The sequence below is a fragment of the Saccopteryx leptura genome, chromosome 3 (assembly GCF_036850995.1).
Source record: "Saccopteryx leptura isolate mSacLep1 chromosome 3, mSacLep1_pri_phased_curated, whole genome shotgun sequence".
In the NCBI taxonomy this organism is placed as follows: Eukaryota; Metazoa; Chordata; class Mammalia; order Chiroptera; family Emballonuridae; genus Saccopteryx; species Saccopteryx leptura.
Genome location: NC_089505.1, coordinates 73,749,948 through 73,768,673, shown reverse-complemented (window position 1 = coordinate 73,768,673; position 18,726 = coordinate 73,749,948). Strand labels below are relative to the sequence as shown.

General features: G+C 38.9%; 1 protein-coding gene and 1 pseudogene; both read left to right on the top strand.

Annotated features, from left to right (window-relative positions):
• Positions 1-18,726, top strand: part of LOC136399227 (zinc finger protein 432-like) — a 125,945-nt gene that overhangs the window by 68,994 nt on the left and 38,225 nt on the right.
• Positions 1-18,726, top strand: part of LOC136397134 (vomeronasal type-1 receptor 3-like) — a 28,373-nt pseudogene that overhangs the window by 401 nt on the left and 9,246 nt on the right.

Below are 18,726 nucleotides of genomic sequence, written 5' to 3'. Positions count from 1 at the left end.
GAAAGAGGAGGCTCTTCTAATATTTTGCATGAACCCCAGAAATAATCCCCCGGGAGCTACTCTTGAAATGCTCATCGACGTTGATGCTAATGCAGCTGTGTGACAACAAACTGGTTATACGGATGCTGTTATAGCTCAGATTAGATCGCTTGTCTTAAAGCCTGGATGCAAAGCACTGGAGTTGGAGACAAGGAAGAAAAGCTTGCAGCTTTACATCATTTGATATAAATTCAATTAGAATTAGGACATTTAGAAGAATCATGAAGTCCTTAGAATTCTCTAGTCTTTGTAATAATAAATAAATACTGATTTTATTTGGTGTTTTAGCTACAATCCTCTGAGCTATCATTTTGTTTCTTTCTTATTCTTTGCCTGGAAACTGAGGCAGGGGACATGTGTTGAATCTGACTAGAGAAAATATCCCAGCAGCTGCCAAGTAAATTTTCTTGGGGAAATTTTCTTTAGTCTCATTCATCATCAGTCCCTCTGTCAGAAAATGCCCTGAGTAAAATCAGGCAGGCATCTTTCTAGTCTGACTGTGCTCTGAAATCCCGGGTTTATTTTTGGTTTCTCAGGTCTGGTTTGTCTGATTTTAATTTCTCTTTAGTTTTTGTTTGATGTTGTCTAAAATGTGATTTTTAAGGACTGAATTGTTTACATACAAAGATTAAAAATGCCGGCCTTCATATTGAAAAAAATAGTTTCATCCATATATTTTTTGCTATAAAATTAGAAATTATAAGGAGCGCTAATTTAAATTTAAATTGAATATAATATTGATCCTTAAGACTGTCTAATTTTGTTAATACATTGTAAGGTATATTCAAAGTTTGAAATCAAATAAGAATTCAAGTATTAGGATTAATTAAAATTATATGTTATTCTTGTGTTTCTGTGTTGAAAATTGTCTTGTTGTGTGTTAAATATGTTCATATTTGTAAAACTAAGGAATTAAGTAAAATTAAGTCATTTTAAGAATTTATCTCAAGCTGCTTCAGACAGTTGGCTGCTTGGAAGGCCACATCCTGAAAAAGGAGGCACTGAGGAAAGCAGGAATTTAGTTCCTCTAATGCCCTATAATAGACTTAACAATACAAAAGACTTTTAGATATAGAAACTAATACATCTCTTATTACTAAGCAACATTAGTTTTCTTTTTAGACCACTTAGACAGTAGTCACTAAGCTGCATAGCTTAGGAAAGTCCCTAACAAAGCTCTAAGATTTCTTTTACAATAGGGAAGATAACAAGGGTCATTTTGTCTCTAATAAAAAAAAATTATAAATAATTAAAAGAGCAACTTTTTAAATTACACTCTAAACTTTCTGACAAGAAATTTTTTATACTCACTATGACCAAATTTCTGTCAAAGCTCTTAAAAAGTTACAAATGACTTCCTCCCAGTATAAAACTGTCTTTATACGCAGAAACTGCTATCCTCTTTTATGGACTCTGTACGTTTTATTTCAACAAATTTAGAAATGGTAGCTCAAATTATTCTTTCAAAAGTGAAAGAGTTACAATTTATGACATTATTCAAGCTAATCAAAATGCTAATGCTAACCCTCTTATTAATATTACACAAAATGAACTTTAAATAGACAGTTTCTTAATTTACAACAACAATGTAGACAAAATGTAGGGGTGAGAATTTGCTCTTATCTCTACAAATACGGGAGACCAGTAAATACCTTCCAGAAAATTGAAGCCTTGGTATAAATCAGAAATAGAAGAAATGGAAATTTGACAATTAAGTAAACTTACCCACAAGGCAAAAAATGTTTTAATTAAGACTAAGACTTCAAAAAAATCTTTGACTCTATTTCTAGCAATGCTAGCTGTTGTGTCTATAACAATAAGTTGAACTAACAATTCTTACTAAGTTTATATTACTTCCATAAGCAATGTTGAATAGCCCGACACTGTATCAACATTATGTATATCAACCTTTAAAAATATTCATCAGAAATATCCTCAACCTTTAATAATCCATTATATGAATGACATATTAATAGCTTGTAAAAATAATACTGAACTTTCAGTCATCCTTAAAAATGCTTCTGAAACCTTAAATCAGTATAGTTGAATTATAGCTGAAGACAAAATTCAAACATCCTGTTCTATTAACATTGTTACTGATTTACAATATGTAAAACATAGAGTTAGCCTGACCTGTGGTGGCGCAGTGGATAAAGCGTCAACCTGGAAATGCTGAGGTCGCCGGTTCGAAACCCTGGGTTTGCCTGGTCAAGGTACATATGGGAGTTGATGCTTCCAGCTCCTCCCCCCTTCTCTCTCTTTGTCTCTTCTCTCTCTCTCTCTCTCCTCTCTAAAATGAATAAATAAATTTAAAAAAATTAAAACACAAAACATAGAGTTAAACTTATAAAAACTGTTAATATTTCAAATGATAGTTCTAGATTGAACAAATTGTTTCAAAAATTACAACTTTTATTATAAAAATGAAATTCACCTGTCTATATAACTCACATTCATTCTCATACAGCTTTACCAGGACCTATGTCTACTACAGATAATGAAGTTAGTCAATTACTCATTAGATCAATAAAAATAGCTACTCAGTTTTATACAAAGATTCATACAAATAAAAAAGATTTTATGCAAAACTTTAAAATAACCTGGCAAGAAGCTTGGAATATTGTTAGAAACTGACCTCATTATAGTATTATAAATACTCCTTTATTATAAAGAAATGAATCCTAGAGGACAACACAGTAATAATGTATAGCAAACAGACATTACTTATATTTCTTCTTTTAAAAAACTATCTTATGGGCCCTGGCCGGTTGGCTCAGCGGTAGAGCATCGTCCTGGCGTGCGGGGGACCCGGGTTTGATTCCCAGCCAGGGCACATAGGAGAAGCGCCCATTTGCTTCTCCACCCCCCCCCCTCCTTCCTCTCTGTCTCTCTCTTCCCCTCCCGCATCCGAGGCTCCATTGGAGCAAAGATGGCCCGGGTGCTGGGGATGGCTCCTTGGCCTCTGCCCCAGGCGCTAGAGTGGCTCTGGTCGCAGCAGAGCGACGCCCCGGAGGGGCATAGCATTGCCCCCTGGTGGGCAGAGCGTCGCCCCTGGTGGGCGTGCCGGGTGGATCCCGGTCGGGCGCATGTGGGAGTCTGTCTGTCTCTCCCCGTTTCCAGCTTCAGAAAAATACAAAAAAAAAAAAAAAAAGGATGTTGAATGACACAATTATCCTTTTCCCTGGCCGGGAATCGAACCCGGGTCCCCCACACGCCAAGCCAACACTCTACCGCTGAGCCAACCGGCCAGGGCCATCAACATCTTATTAAAACTTTTAATGTTATAGGCATTCCCAAAGCAATTATAACTGACAATAATCCTGCCTATATATCTACTTAATTTCAACAATTCTTAGCATTTTAGAATATTAAACATACTACTAGAATTCCATATAACCCACAAGAACAAGCAATTATTGAATGCAGTAATTGCACTCTTAAAAATGTTACTTAAACAAAAGGGGGGAGAAGAAAAGAGATTATCCTCTAGAATTATGTTACACAAAGCTTTATTTACTTTAAATTTCTTAAATACAGGAGAAAATAATTTGCTTCAGACAGACATTAGACAAAAAATAACAATTGTAAGATTAATCAACCTATACATTATAAAAGTGAGTTGGATCCATAGGTACCTAGTGTAGTACAACATCGAGGAAGAGGGTTTGCTTGTGTCATTGCAGAATCCGGTGAAATCATTTGGAGTCCTGCTCACAGAATTTAACAACATGAATAAGAACAATTGATTCTTTTCATATCTGCCCATTACTGGGATGGAATAAATGAATTTCAAAAGAAGAATCTTAAAGGTGCTGCTGCTTGGTATTGAAAAGGCTAAAATACCAAGTTAGGTTCACCTTAAAAAGCTGACCTTTAATGGTAGAAAAAAAAAAGCTACGAACTACTAAAAAAGAAGAAAATGCTACTAACCTGTTTTTAGCAATGATTGCTTTGGTAAAAATTCCGATAAGTCGAGCTGAAAATTTTAGTTATTAGGCATATGTCCTTAATACTCCATTAAGTAGAGGTATAGGAAAATAGTGCCTTTTCTATTTTTGTTAATGACTCTAATTTGCTTCTAGGACCTTTTAATGATAGACGTTCCTTAGCACCTCCGGAAGAAGGCGGAAAATTAGAAAATCATACAACAGGAGTTGAGGAATTACCTATATGTATAGGACATGAGCCACATTGTTTAAACATAGAAGCTTAAGCTTGGCTCTCTATTGTCAAAGATAACAGTAAAGGAAATAAAAAAAAAACACCACATTTGTTACAAGGATATCGATTTAAAAGTAATACATCTGTACATAAAATGTCATAGATTAAAGCCCTCATAGCTCCGCCCGAGTTAAAGGGCAGGGTACTGATTTAATGTGGCATAAAAACAATGGTTTAATTACAGCTGGTGGTCAAGGTAATCATACTATCATATGGCATAGAGGAGGGATGTCACCTCGAGCTTCATATATAAAATTTGGTCCTATACAATATCAATTGTGGAAAGTAGCCATGGCACTTAAACAATGTGAGTATAGAAAGGAAAAATCTGGAGAAATTATTATTTTTTTTTATTCATCTTTAGAGAGGAGAGGGAGAGACAGAGAGAGAAGGGGGGAGGAGCTGGAAGCATCAACTCCCATATGTGCCTTGACCAGGCAAGCCCAGGGTTTTGAACCGGCAACCTCAGCATTTCCAGGTCGACGCTTTATCCACTGCGCCACCACAGGTCAGGCTGGAGAAATTATCTTTTTAATCATATTATGTTAATCTTTAAGAAAAATGAAACACATTTTATATCTGCTTTTGTTAGATTGCTTTATATGTTTATTATAGGTGAAACCAAATAAGATAGATAGCTGAAAATTATTCAATAACTTGCAATAAGTGTACTTTTTATACATGTATTAATTCTTCTATTCTTTTTATAAAAATAGTCAAAGTATTTATATTTTTAGAACCTGAACAGGAGTCTAGATTCCAGTACAGATGCATTGGATGTAGCAGGGTTCCCCTTCCATGATGCTGTTACAACATCTTATTAAGTCCTTAAATTGAACCAAGAGACTGGTTGGACTGATCATCGCCATCATTATAGGACTATTAGATGTAACCACCGCAACTGGAGTTGCATTACATGAAAATATAGAATGTGGACTTTGTGTAAAAATGGCTTGAAGATTCTCAACAAATGTGAACTGCTCAATAACGTATAAATAGTATCATTAATACTAAAGTTAACAATTTAGAACAGACTATAATTATGTTAAGAGATCAAATTGTTAGCCTGGAAAGACAAATTAAGCTAAGATGTGATTAGAATGTAACTACTTTTTGTGTTACCCCTATTTCTTAAAATCATACTTATTTCCATTAGGAAAATGTTAAAAAGCATTTGTTAAATCATGATAATGTAACTTAAAAAATCGTTAAATTACAAAGACATATTCAGAAAGCTTTTCAAAGAAAATTAGAAATTCTAACATGTCAACCTATATTGAAGAGATTAATGGATAATTTATCACAATTATATCCTATTGAATATATTAAAGGATTATTAGGATTCACTGAGATTTTTTTTTTTTTTTTTTTCATTTTTCTGAATCTGGAAACGGGGAGAAACAGTCAGACTCCCGCATGCGCCCGACCGGGATCCACCCGGCACGCCCACCATGGGTCGACGCTCTGCCCACCAGGCAGCGATGCTCTGCCCGTCCTGGGCATCGCCATATTGCGACCAGAGCCACTCTAGCGCCTGGGGCAGAGGCCACAGAGCCATCCCCAGCGCCCGGGCCATCTTTGCTCCAATGGAGCCTTGGCTGCGGGAGGGGAAGAGAGAGACAGAGAGGAAAGTGCGGTGGAGGGGTGGAGAAGCAAATGGGCGCTTCTCCTGTGTGCCCTGGCCGGGAATCAAACCCGGGTCCTCCGCACGCTAGGCCGACGCTCTACCGCTGAGCCAACCGGCCAGGGCCTTGTGAGATTTTTTATAATAGTGTTAATTCTATGTTTTCTTTTATATGTAGTCTGTCAACGAATCAACCAAGACAAATAAGGGATGAACGACAGAAGGCTGTGTTTTCTGTACTGCTTCATAACATTCAGCATAAACAAAAAAGGGAAAATGTAGTGGAAAAACCCATTGCATGGTCTTGGATGGGAACACGGCCAACAAGAAGAGAATGTTTTACCAAGAGAATTGTTTTGTGACTTGAAGGTGGGTCACTGAAACAGGTCTATGTGACTGAAGGCAGTTGGTGGGCTTTTTCTCAGTAAAACATTCTCATAAGATTTCTGTACCTTCCAAGGTTATTCCTTAAGATAAGGAGAGCAATGTTGTGGAAACCATAGAAGCAATAGCAATTAATGCCTTTTGATATTATATTGTTATTAAGCTACCATGCAGGTGTACTCCATGTATCTTTAAGTAAAATTTACGCTTGATATTATGCCAATTTGTCAGTAAACAAGCTTTTTGAAGTCTTGTGAATAAAAATAGGACACAGTGCAAACTCGGGGCCATTTGCCTGAGCGAGCAGTGGTCCTTTGCTAGTCCATGATGATTTTGTCTGCTGATCTTTCTCTCTGCACCACCAACTCACAACAACACATGTTCATGGAGTAAGTGTCATTATCTTTATTTTTTAAAGTATATTAATTTAATGAGAAAGTAAGGGAGGGAGAGTAAGACAGGAATGTTGATATGTTACCGTATGTATCTTGACGGGAGATTGATCTGACAACCTTTGTGCTTCGGGTTGATGATCTCAACAACCCAGCTCTTGGGCCCAGGTGTGTTAATTTTCTTTAAGTGTTGCTAGAATTATAAAGTTAATCAATCCATGTGGTGTAGAGCTTTTCTTTTTAAGGAGTGTTTTTTTAAACTTATTATTACTTTTTTATCTATGTCCTGACTTACTTGTGGATCTCCTTTGATTTTTCTTCTGGATTAAATTTTTATGCTGTACCCACTGAGCAACCACCTGGTCAGGCCCCCCTTTTTATTTATTTATTTTTTTGTGGCGGAGACCCAAAGAGTCAGTTAGAGGGACAGACAGACAGGAATGGAGAGAAATGAGAAACATCAATTTTTCATTGCAGTTCCTTAGTTGTTCATTGATTGATTTCTCATATATGCCTTGACCAGGAGGGCTACAGCAGACCGAGTGACCTTTTGCTCAATCCAGAAGCCTTGGGTTCAAGCTGGTGAGCCTTGCCCAAACCCGACGAGCTCGCACTCAAGCTGGCGATTTGAGGTCTCATACCTGGGTCCTCCGCATCCCATTCGGACGCTCTATCCACTGCGCCGCCACCTTGTCAGGCCCCACTTTTTATTTTTTAACATGAATTTGTGTGCTGTAATATACACTCATCTGGCTTCCCATGTTCTGATTTGAAGGCAGACTTGAAAAATACAAAAAGCCACAAGATTAATACACTCAATTCTAACAAATACCAAAAGAAGTATCTTAATACATTGAAGGGACTAAAGTATTTTTAATTATTAAGCAAATTCTTATTTTTAGCCTATAAAGCAGGATGTATAATAGAGTCTGCTCTTTTGAATATCCTTAATATATTAAGCAAGTCTATGCTGCCACCATTACCATTGCACATTCCCTGTAGATGCAACTCAACAGCAGTTCAGTCCCATTGAGAACTGTCACAAGGAGCAGGAGTCACACTCAGGAAAAGTCCACATAGCACTAAAACTGTTGTCACATTTCCATACTCTGTAGCTAGTCTCCAAGACCCAATGACCACTTAATGTGCTACCAGCACATTAAGCTGTTGTCTTAAGCTTAATGTTAATTATGAATTTCTGGTGATGATTCAGGTAGACTGAAAGAGCCATTTTCGGGAATATGTAAAGATGAAACTTATCATTTCTTTAACCTATAGAGATAAAATGAGGAGTTTTTCAGCCATGAGGTAGTGATTCACTATGGTAGGTGGTAGAGGTAAATTTGTAACAGAATTGGCCAAATCTGGCTGGCCAAGAAGAGCAGCAAGGCCGATTTTGAGAATGTGAGGTGAAAGGAGAGAGAAATACCTGAATTTAAAGACTAGGTCTCGGCCTAAAATAGACATGGGCCACCAAGGCAGGAGGAGTAAAAAGTGTGTAATGGAGATATTATGTATAATATACAAGGCAGTGGACCCCTGGAAATCGAGGAAAATAAGATCATCAACACCCACAACAGAGATCTTCAGGGGATGAACAAGACCTGAATATTCAGGCAAGGCAAAGGAAGTGGCCCCTGTGTCTATAAGAAATGAGATTGCCTTAGATCAACCTAATCTAGAATGATTGCCCTTGGCTCTTCAATGGTTATATGAAATGGGGCCAATGGCCCTGTGCACCTTCAGTTTTCAGGGTTTATGAACAGCAGACTGGGCAAGGTTAAGTCACAGGTGGCCTACCTAGGGCTGTAGAGACTGAGCCCTCTTTTGTGGGAGTGAGGAGTCAGTCTACCCTCCAGTGTCCCTTGTTCCCACAGCGTGGGGAGAGCCCTGGCAGAGTCAGAGAATCCATACAGGTTTTAGCCCAATGGTCTTCATTTTCACCCTTGATGCAGGTCTCCGATGAAGACTAATGAGGCCCCTTAGGGGCATTGGAGCCTTTAAGGGCATCTGTCAAGGGGTGGTATATTGCCTGATCTTTTTGTGCTCTGTCTGCCTTCTGTTACTCTCGGTTTTTATAGACTTTAAAAGTCATGGTGGGACAGCATGATCAGCTGGATTGAGTGAAGGGGGTAAAAATTTGCAGGAGGAGGAGGTTTGGAGAGTGCTAAGAATATTTTATATGTGGCACAGGCTCACGAGAAAGGGATGAGAGCAGAGTAAAGAAAGTTTTAGGCAGTTGCTCTTGTACGGTGAGTCTCTCCTCCTGGCTCATGGTCCTACCAAATGTTCAAGAACCCACTGAGGAGCCTCAGCAGACCTAGAAAAAACACATCTTTGGCCCCATAGAAGAAAAGGGTCTGGTCCTTTCTAGATTTCTGTGAGCGGGTCCTTCCATTGCACTTCAGGGAAGACTATCTTCATTTAATTCTAGAGTCTCTAGGCCACTGAATGGCCATGTAGATCAGTAATAAAAAAAATTTTAAATAAAAAGAGTGTGATACAGAAGATTTGCAGGAGGTGCAGGTCATGACTCTCTTTTTTCTTTTTTTAATTGACCTTTAAGCATTTGATGGGTATGCTCTACAATGCCTTGACCCTGAGGAGTATAAGGAATACCTGTCTTCAGGTCAATTCCAAAAGTCTGGCAAAATGTAGCAAATACTTTTACAAGTAAATCTCCCATATTTTTAAAAACATTTATATCCCAGCGATTAACAGACAATCTAGATTGCACATAAGGATGAAAAATTTATTATGACCTCACTCTTCCTGTTGTAAAAAACTTAGAGCTTTGTGGCCCTTGCCAGTTGGCTCAGTGGTAGAGCGTCGGCCTGGCGTGCGGAAGTCCCGGGTTCGATTCCTGGCCAGGGCACACAGGAGAGGCGCCCATCTGCTTCTCCACCCCTCCACCTCTCCTTCCTCTCTGTCTCTCTCTTCCCCTCCCACAGTCGAGGCTCCATTGGAACAAAGATGGCCCAGGTGCTGGGGATGGCTCCTTGGCCTCTGCCCCAGGCGCTGGAGTGACTCTGGTTATGACAGAGCAATGCCCCGGATGGGCAGAGCATCACCCCCCTGGTAGGCGTGCCGGGTGAATCCCAGTTGGGCGCATGCGAGAGTTTGTCTGACTGTCTCCCCTTTTCCAGTTTCAGAAAAATACAAAACAAAAAAAAACCTAGAGCTTTGTTAAGGAAATTTTCTTTACCCTCAGCCTGGCAGCTCAGTGACTGCTACATAAGTGAACCAAGAAGAAAGCCAATGATGCTCAGCAATAATAGGTATATCAGCTTCTGTACCTAAGAGTCCTTTGAATTTATTCCTTTGTATACTTAACTCCATTTCAGGGCATCAGAGGAGCCAAATTCCTGATTTCCTCAGGGCCCCTTTTGCAGGATGTGTTCTGACTAGCAGAATTATCACTTTTATACTATTCCATCTGTCTGAAGCAGGTCCAGACAAATTCTTGAAATGATTTATCAGGGCCCTGCTTAATTTTTCTCAATTCCTTTCTTTCACAGAGCCAAGTACAGTTTTACACAGAAACAAGACAAATTACAGTACAGAAATATAAGTATACATGTAAATCTGATTAATCCTAATACCCAAGTTGCTATTTGGCTCTCAGCTTTGAAGAAAACACAAAACATACTCCACCAAACACAAAATAAATTAGCAAGTCTTTAGAATCTAAATTCCATTCTATTTAAATTTAAATGAGCTATTTTTACGTGTTCCAATTTTAAACCAAAAATGTAAGAATAAAACAATTATTTTCTCAACATAAGAGCTGGCATTTTAAATGTTTGCATCCAAGAACTTAATTCTGGCCTTAAAAGCAGGCACATTTTGGAAAACATCAGACAAAAACTACACAGAAACTAGAATCAGACAAACCAGAGAGAAACCTGGAATTAGGAGCATAACCAGACCAGAAAGATGCCTGCCTGATCTCAGTCAGGTCATTTTCTATCAGAGGGACTGGCGACGGAAGTAAACAAAATCTCCAGAAGAAAAGGTACTCTTGGCAGCTGCATGGGAAATTTAGTAGTCAGATCCACCAGGGGTCCCATGCCTAAATTTCCAGGCAATGTATAGGAAAGAAACAAAATGATAGTTCAGAGGATTTTAACTTAAACATTAAAGAAAATCAGAAAATAACAGGAAAAGCTGTAGCTTTCCTAATACCTGAGTCTCCTATCCACTCTCAAATTCCATAATTGTTGTAATTGGTGGCTCAGGTTGACCATACCAAGACTTCTCCTCTACCTCCATTTTAGCTGAGCGGCAGACTAAGCTGCCAGAGAGAACTAGGAGCAGCCAGCCTGTCATTGCTCAGGATGATTGAGCAATGTTTGGCCTGCTGGAATCAGAATTTGCTGAGGAAACTCTGATATAGCCCCTACTGTTTGATTGGGCTAGGGACTGCCCCGTTGTCCATTTTTCTGAATCACCTGCCCTTCAGCAGTATACTTAGATTTACATTCATTCACCCAATGTTTTTCCTCTCCTGCATCTTGTGCAGAGGTCAGGACATTTAGGAACTGGCTACCCCTTAGGGGAAGCCTGAGACTGATATCCGAAGACAGTAGCATAATTTCTAGCAAAATATCCTAGACCTCCACATTGGAAACAAGATTCTCTGGCAAAAGTACTTCCCTGGCCTCCCCACCTTCATTTATTCTGCCATTTATCAACGTATTGTCTTGGAGTCCTCCCCTGGGGTACTGTGGCAATAGCCAGACCTTGTATATATGATGGCCCAATATAACGCATATTCTGATGTAATCCCCTGTATCTCAAGCCTGATGTAAAAGCTAGTTGGAGCGGGGACCTCCAAGGATCTGAGACAAAAACACTGGGAGCATCCCAATGAAGGTAAGAAGGAGCAGAAGGTTGAGCATAAGAAGGAGCAGAGGGCGGCGGAGGTGCAAACATTAAGTTGGCCATGGCCATGACACCCTCATTATCTCCCGAGTCATCCTCAGACTCTAATGTCTTCTATTACATCTCTTCGTTTCTAGCTCACTCTGATATTTTTCATACAAAAGCTCCTCCTCAAATAAAAACATTTGTACAAAAAGAAAAACGTCCCTTACTTTTGACCCTAATTATCCCATAATTTATTTTTTCTGATTATACTTTCTCTGAAACTTTAATCAGTGTGCACCCTGGGGAGATCCATCATCTGCCATTAGTTTAGTATTCCTCAGGTCCCTGTTCAGGTGCCATCTGTCACGGAGCAGCGTGGCTAGTAATTGTTCAGGTCCTGAGTGAGAATGGTGCAGAATAAAAAAATAAACTCAGAGAGAGAAAGGATGACATCGGAAGGCCTCTGCAGTGCCTTTAGCTTGCAAGGGTACAACTCTCCACCCCCATACCACTTTATTTACAGGGCAGAAAATCATTAGCAAATCAAAGAGATCTTTGATACAAAGTCATATTTCCAAGACAACCCAAGGATTTTCCCAAGTGCATGAAACCCTCCACCCTGCATAACATCTTAACTTCTCAAAACAAAGTATAAAATGAAATCTGCCTCCAATCTCTATGAGGGACACAGATAGGATGAGTAAAAACGATCCAGCATCATAGATAACATGGAAGTGTGGAGAAAAACATAGTCTTTAGCGACTTAAGCAAGTGAGGTGAGGCTTGGGCAAATGTCAGCTTACTGCCAGTCCCCCACATCACTGTTCCCCAAAAATCTAAACCGCAAGAACCTTGTCGGCTTGCAGATTCCAGCAGAAGTGTAATGAACAGTTAATTTTTCAACTCATTCTCAAAAATGACCCATACTTGAGCCTGACCAGGTGGTGGTGCAGTGGATAGAGCACTGGACTGGAACACAGAGGAACCAGATTTGAACCCACAAGGTAGCTGGCATGAGCATGGGCTCATCAGGCTTGAGGGTGGGATTATAGACATGACCCCATGGTCGCGGGCTCAAAAACCAAGGATTGCTGTCTTGAGCAAGGGGTCAATTGCTTTGCTGTGGACCCCTCACTCCCACTCCTGCCAAAGCACATATTAGAAATCAATGAATAACAAATGTGATGAAACGAAGAATTGATGCTTTTCATCTTTCTCCCTTTGTGTCTGTCCTTCTCTTTCTCTCTCTCTCTGTCACACACGCACACACAGACACATAATCTATATTTGGAACAGCTATGTCTCAGATTTTCTAAATTTTATACCAGTCCTTACATACTGCAGAGAAATTACAAGTCAAATTATGTAAAAATGCAGTTTATGTTGTGTATCACAGGAACAAAGATGTGTACAAAGAGCCATTTATATTTACTGTTATAGTAGCTATTTGAGTTTATTTAAAAGACTACATTACTGTTCCTAAATTTTAACCTAACATTCATTGATCAGCATTTGGGTTCGTCCTCATGTGAAAAGGAGATTCTTCTGCAGGTCAAAATTGGTTTAGTTTCAGAGCTACCCAAGAAGTAGCCGTAATTCCTGAGGCATGGGCTGACAGGAGGTCTGAGACCCTGCATCCATCTCTAACTACTTCTAATGATTTTTAATATTTCCTCCTTAATACAAGTTCTTGGAGGTTGTTTTAAGTAGTAACAAACTCTGATTTCTGAGCAGTATAATTTTAATTCAGTAATTAATGTGCTGTTCAATCAGCTTTACAAAGGCACAGAGAATTTTACATGATTAGTAAAGTTATCTCGTTATAGTTCTGTGCATGTGTCAATACATTTGATGGCCTAATTGTAATATCTAAATCTCAATGTAAATAAATGTGACTGTCATTTACTGAATTATAATTATTTTGTTATTATTGAGGTTTAATACTTTTAATAGATTTAGTAATTATGTCTCCTGAGTGTATTTACCATTCACTGATTAACGTGGGACAGTTTTTATATGTGTGAGCTCTGGAACTGTGACTTTTTATAAAAAAGGCAACTTCACTTGTGAGGAGTATGGACAGTAGAGTAATTAAGAGCTTCAGCATTTTTTTAGGCTTAAGTGTACCTTCTGATCTTTTGTCAGGTTGTCAATATCCTGAGGTCATATTTAGGCTTGTCCTTGTGTTTTTTTTCTCACAACTGACTTGATACCCAAGATATTACACCTTGAAACACTGAAATGTACACTTGTTTTGTTTTTTTCTATTTCTCAAATAATATATTAGTTTCAACCATTCTTTGAAAATAAGGACCAGATAATTGTGTGCTCTCTAATTAGAAATAACTGGTCCTAGGCCCTGGCCGGTTGGCTCAGCGGTAGAGCGTCTGCCTGGCGTGCGGGGGACCCAGGTTCGATTCCCGGCCAGGGCACATAGGAGAAGCGCCCATTTGCTTCTCCACCCCCCCCTCCTTCCTCTCTGTCTCTCTCTTCCCCTCCTGCAGCCAAGGCTCCATTGGAGCAAGGATGGCCCGGGCTTTGGGGATGGCTCCTTGGCCTCTGCCCCAGGCGCTGGAGTGGCTCTGGTCAAGGCAGAGCGACGCCCCGGAAGGGCAGAGCATCGCCCCCTGGTGGGCAGAGCATCGCCCCTGGTGGGCGTGCCGGGTGGATCCCGGTCGGGCGCATGCGGGAGTCTGTCTGACTGTCTCTCCCCGTTTCCAGCTTCAGAAAAAAAAAAAAAAAAAGAAATAACTGGTCCTAGATGTTCTTTCTCTTTGTAAAATTTCAACTGCCAAAATTTAGCTGAAAGTAAAATATTATGATTTCTGTAGTGGAACCTTATGATTGTTTCTCTGGTTATACTGACATGAGTAATATCAATAAATCTAATATATTCATAAAGATATTAGATGCATCAAAACTTCATTAAGATTATTTTTACTTAAAACTATACTGGTCAACAGAATAAATACTTTAATTGAAAAGAAAAATGGGCATAATCAAACATCAAATAGGTCTCAAATATGACTATGTATGCAAACAACTGGATTTTTAAAAAGGTACAACCTCTTTGCTAGGACAGTACAACACAATGGTAAACACTAATGTTATTGCAACCAGGCTCCCCAGGTTCAAATCCTGACTGTAGCAATATTTAAATGAGCTGTATAAGCTCCTTTTAGTCAAAGTTTTTTTGTCTATTAAAATAGAATACTCTTAAATTCTATCTTATACTCCTGTAAATATTAAGTACTATAAAATAGGTAACATGTTAATAATAGAGACTATCTCTTGGCCAAGTAGCTCAGTTGGTTTGGGCGTCATCCAGATATAGATTCTGCATGGTTGCAGGTTCGATATCCAGTTAGGGCACATACAAGAATCAAGCCATGAATACATGAATGGGTAGAACAACAGATTGATGTTTCTCTCTGTCTCTCAAATCAATAAATAAAAAACTTTTAAATTCTACTGACTAAATAAGCATTATGTTAAACATTCAGCTTGGAAATTTAAAAAAATATATATATATATATTTAAAAATATTTAGGAAAAAGTAATCATAAGTGGTGAATTTTGAATTTATTTTCCATGATTAGCCTCCAGTCATGTTTTTATGCAGAACTGTCTTCTTATGAATGTAAATACTGAGCACTGGGACATAAGGGAGTGACCTCCCTGGGTTTGAAATTTGCAATGATCTTTCTATTTCAGATGCTTATCGGAATCCTAGGGAACTTCTCACTCTTCTGTCATTATATGTCCCTTTACCTCAGTGGGTACAGGACAAAGCCAGCAGACTTTTCTTTTTTTTCGTATTTTTTTTTTCTGAAGCTGGAAACGGGGAGAGACAGTCAGACAGATTCCCTCATGGGCCCTACCGGGATCCACCCGGCACACCCACCAGGGGGCTACGCTCTGCCCACCAGGGGGCGATGCTCTGCCCCTCCGGGGCGTTGGTATGTTGCTACCAGAGCCACTCCAGCGCCTGGGGCAGAGGTCAAGGAGCTATCCCCAGCGCCCGTGCCATCTTTGCTCCAATGGAGCCTCAACTGCTGGAGGGGAAGAGAGAGACAGAGAGGAAGGAGAGGGGGAGGTGTGGAGAAACAGATGGGCGCTTCTCCTGTGTGCCCTGGCCAGGAATAGAACCCGGGACTTATGCACGTCAGGCCGACGCTCTACCACTGAGCCAACCGGCCAGGGCCAGACTTTTTTTATTTATGATTTTAATTTGTGTTTACATAGATTCAAGTGTCCCACCGAATATACCTTCCCCCACCCCCTTATTTCCCCAAGCCTGCAGATTGGATTGTCATTCACCTGACTAAGCAACTCTGAACTCATTCTCTCAAGGGGTTTTCCGGAGACAATAGCGGCATTGGGTCTGAAAGATTTTCTCAGTAATTTTGGATGCAAACTTGTTTTCTGCATTCAGAAAGTAGCCAGAAGTGTGTGCGTGGCCACCATCTGCTTTTTGAGTGTCTTCCAGGCAATCACCATCAGTCATTGGAAATCTTGGTGGGCAGAGCTTAAAGCAAAAGCTGCCAAATACACAAACATCTCAAATATCTTCTGTTGGATCCTGAACATAATGCTAAATATTAAAGTTCCTGAGTATATGACTGACAAATGGAACACCAAAAACATCTCAAACACTATGAACCTTGGATATGCTCCATTAAAGTTTTTCTAATGATGCATACGATCCATATAAAGTAGTCATATCTGCCCATAATGCTTTGTGTTTGGGACTCTGACTTGGGCCCGGAAAACCATGGTTTCTATTCTGTACAGGCATAACCAGCAGGTCCAAAAACTTCATGTGACCAACGTGTCTCCCAGATTGTCCCATGAGATTAGAACTATCCAAAACATCCTTGTTCTGGTGACCATTTTTGTATATTTTTATGCCTTCTCCTCCATTATTCACATTTATATTTCTATTTTTGGTAAGACCACTAGGTGGCTGATGAACACTTCTGTCTTAATCAATGCATGCTTCTCAACTGCCAGCTCCTTTGTCCTCTTGAGTCATAACCACCCTGTAGTCAGTTCACCTTTGTGTGCACTAGAAGATGTAAGCAATTTCTACATTCCTGCATCTCATCAAAAGATTATAAACTGTCTACCTTTCACTCTCTTTAGTCATCTATTACTGATTCTGCAAGAAATCGTGAGTATAATTATATCAGTTTCATTGCACATAGAGATTTGAATAACAGAGATTCTGCTGCTACAATAAATACTAAATAATGTTTGTTTTACTACATAATAGTATTTATTACGTAAGTACACACATGATTATTTTTTAATGATGGTTGCCGTGGAGTAGTTCAGAGTCTTGTGAACAATAAACAGTCCTGAAATAATGTAGAGATACTGGAAAGGTCTTTGAGTGTGTAGTCTTTCATGAGAGATAGCAACTTTGTCAATATTTACTGGCTATCCCATAGAGAGGGCAGTGCCTTGAAAGGAATCTATGTGGGATGTTCCATCAAGAAGCTCAGGATAGAGCTTTCTGTGTGCTGTATTGTATTGCAAGTGGCCTTAGTTGAAGCTGGAGGAAAAATAAGGTTATAATTATTATGGACAATAACTGCCAAATGTAAATATGGTTTCTTACATCCTCAGAGAATGATAACTGTTCAAAATAAAAAATGTGTATGAAGAAAGATTAACAAGTTTTAAAATACTGTACATTAAATATTATAGTAGTGAACTGTATGGAACAAAGAAATGGTTATTGAAAATACCTGCCTAGATAAAATAGTTCCACATTCTAAATTAACAAAAAGGTTTCTGAAGCTTTATGAAGAAAATTATATATTAAGTGTATGATAGGGAATTTGCATAAAAGGAGATTGACATAAACACTGCAAAGGGAGCATAAAAGTACCATTCTGCCAAAAGTAAGGAGTGATTCAATTAAATTCACTCATGTCTCAACAGATTCTCAGAATATTTAAATAGCATTGAAAAATTAACAGTACTGCTTTCCCATGGCACAGATTATGGTTTTTTTTTTTATATTTTCTCAAAAAATTTGTGATTTGCATTTTGATTTCTTTGTTAATTTATACATTATTTTAGTAGGATGTTGTTTACTTCTGTATTTGTATCTCTGCCAGATTTTTTTTTCTAAATTTTATCTAGTTTCGTACCATTCTGATTGGAGAAAATACTTTACATTATTTTGGTCTATTTTTTTCTTCTTTTTGGAGAGGGACAGAGAGATGGACAGATAGTGATAACAAACAGGAAGGGAGAGAAATGAGAAGCATCAATTTTGTGTCTGGACTTTTTGTTGTGGCTCCTTAGTTGTTCATTGATTGCTTTCTCATATGTGCCTTGACTTGGGGATGCCAGCAGAGGGAGTGACCCCTTGCTGAAGCCAGTGACCTTGGACTTCAAGCCAGAAACCTTTGCGCTCAAGCCAGCGACCATGGTGTCAAGCTGGATAACAATGTGATGAAGTTATCGGCCTCAGGGTTTCAAACCTGGGTCCTTGGCATCCTAGTCCAATGCTCTATCCACTGCACAACCACCTGCTCAGGCAAGATACGTTAGTTTTCATTGGTAACACTGGGGAACAATTTTTTCTCATTTTCTGTTGCATGAAGTTTTAGAACTTTTTCTATATATTTCTGCATCGCTGATTCCAAATCTGAAATTTTTTTTTTTGGTGCATGTTCTAGTTTTTATACAATTTTAATTTCATTTGTTATAGTTAATGGCATGCATTGGTTTTTAAATTGAAGTTAAAAGACAACAACTCTTGGATTGAACATTACCACAAGGCAATTAATGTTTTACAAACATCACTTTTACATAATTGTAGTTGCTTTTAAATGTAAAAAATCATTATCTGATAAAAAAAAACCACTGTCTTATTTTGTTTTAAGATTGAATCATGGCTTCTTTGAGTAGGCATAAATGTAAGAATAGTCCTGACACCTTCGGTTATATATGTGGCTGTTACACACTTCAGTGTCAAAGGCGCAATATTTCATCATTTGTGACACATGCATATATAGCCTATTTTCAAGTTCTCCTTGGCGATCAAGACATGAATTGGGCTCCTTGTATTGTGTGTCATAATTATGAGAAAGTGTTCCATGACTGAACAAAAAGGAAACACAAAGGAATGCCTTTTGGTATTCCCATGGTTTGGCGTGAACCTAAGGACCACAGTAGTAT